Genomic DNA, 2,168 nt, shown 5'->3' on the forward strand with positions numbered 1-2,168 from the left:
AACTTACTTTTTTTTTTTTTTGGCCTAGCCAAAAGAAATACAGTTTTCATCTCAAAATTACCAGCAGAGCTTTATGGAATCTTGCTAAAAAGTCCATCTACAAAATTTTGTGACAACTGCCATCCTTTTCATATTCTTCTTTGTGCAAATATTAAGGGAAAAAGTAGCACAGTTCAAATAGAAAACGTCTCACAGATATGTTCAACAACAGCTTCTGGTAAAAAGGAGAATGCATTTCTATTCCTGTGGTCAACAGTGAAGCCTCTGTCATCAGCCACTACATGCAGGCGCTGTTGGTGCCTGTAATGCTGCTGCCAGAAAGGAAAGCTTGTTGGTGTGCGCTGTGTGCCACGGGAAAACAGCACGTACACAACTGATCCAGAAATGAAACCTCTAAAAAACAGTGACCGTTCGAATCTGTGTTCAGAGCAATGGAATTCTCTCCTGCAGCTTAGTAACTGTGCAGAACCTATGCATTCAGGTTAACTTATGCCTTATGGGAGAAGATCTCCTTGAGAGAAGCCCTGCGGAGAAAGACGTGGGGGTCCTGGTGGACAAGAAGCTGGACATGAGCCAGCAGTGTGCGCTTGCAGCGCAGAAGGCCAACTGTGTTCTGGGCTGCATTAAAAAAGGGGTGGCCAGCAGGGAGAGGGAAGTGATTGTCCTCCTCTGCTCGGCTCTTCTGAGGCCCATCCGTAGCACCGTGTCCAGGTCTGGGGCCCCCCCACACAAGAAGGATGTGGAGCTCTTGGAGCAGGTCCAGAGGAGGGCACTAAGATGATCAGAGGGCTGGAGCATCTCTCCTATGAAGAAGGATTGAGGGAACTGGGATTGTTTAGCTTGGAGAAGGCTCCAGAGAGACCTTATTGCGGCCCTCCAGTACTTGAAGGGAGCGTATAAGCAGGAAGGGGAACAGCTGTTTACGAGGGTGGATAGTGATAAGACAAGTGGGAATGAAACTGAGACAGGAAGATTTAAGTTAGATGTTAGGAGGAAGTTTTCCACACAGAGGGCGGTGACACACTGGAACAGGTTGCCCAAGGAGGCTGTGGATGCCCCATCCCCGAAGACATTCAAGGCCAGGCTGGATGTGGCTCTGGGCAGCCTGGTCTGCTGGTTGGCGACCCTGCACATAGCAGGGGGTTGGAACTGGGTGATCATTGTGGTCCTTTTCAACCCAGGCCATTCTATGATTCTATGTCCTAAGGGAGATTGTTGCTATTTGAAACAAAAAAAGTTCTTTCAGTGAAATTAATAATATTAATCAATTAACTAATAATAAACATATTCATTTTTCTAGTGACGTGGGTTAGTTTTAGGAAGTCTTAATTGGAACGTAGTACACATGCTAAGGCAAAGTGATTGCATTTGTAAGGTAACTGTCACCATTCTAAATTGAATATAACACAGGTGACAGCATTGGGAGCGCTCCCTGGCTTTGAAAAAACTGCCTCAGAGGATACAGAATGAATTAGTAAGAAAGAAAGGGATTAGCACTGGTTCTTGGTTACATCTCAGTCAGTTCTGACTTCGGGAGCTCTGAGGCTGTTCAGCATTACAAGCTCTCTTTGTAGCTCTTCAGTCAGAAAATCCACTTACCTGAAGCAAAGGGATGGAGAGTCTAAGCGTAAAAACAGCTTAATAAACTGAGCAGCAGAAGGCCACTAAGGGCAGCACCCCGGCGTTCCAGCAAGGAGGACCCTCTAAGTCCTTCTTTAAACAGCAGAACGTGTGCTGGAATACTGCTACGTGTCAGAAACCGACTGATTTCCAGCATATGCTGATATTATTTCACTTCACGTATTTTCTCTGAGGTAGAAAGCAGTAAACTGACTACCAACAGAACCAAAGCAGACCAGCTATGTGAACACACACGTTATACCAAATCTGCCAGCCTCGTGTTAAGTACCCCAAAACCAGCCGCACAGCAGGGCTGAGCACCTGCACGGACCTGCGGGTGGCTGGCACTTATCGCACCCTTCTCAGAGAGAGGGGAAACCGCACGGAAGCAGATGCGGACCGCTCCGTGCCGGGTCAGCTTTTAAAAGAACAAAGCGGCCGCCCGCAGGAACCCGGGGGCAGCCCCGCGTCACAGCGCCCGCGCTAGGAAGGCGGCAGGGCTCGTTCCAAGCTCCCACCCGCGCTGCCAGACCGAGCCCGGCGCAGGC

At 48.5% G+C, this 2,168-nt stretch overlaps 1 protein-coding gene across 1 annotated transcript in view; it reads left to right on the forward strand.

Moving 5' to 3' along the window:
• The window catches only part of SCOC (short coiled-coil protein), an 8,805-nt gene that overhangs the window by 3,113 nt on the left and 3,524 nt on the right, over window positions 1–2,168 (forward strand). The window lies entirely within an intron of this gene.

The sequence above is a fragment of the Meleagris gallopavo genome, chromosome 4 (assembly GCF_000146605.3).
Source record: "Meleagris gallopavo isolate NT-WF06-2002-E0010 breed Aviagen turkey brand Nicholas breeding stock chromosome 4, Turkey_5.1, whole genome shotgun sequence".
In the NCBI taxonomy this organism is placed as follows: Eukaryota; Metazoa; Chordata; class Aves; order Galliformes; family Phasianidae; genus Meleagris; species Meleagris gallopavo.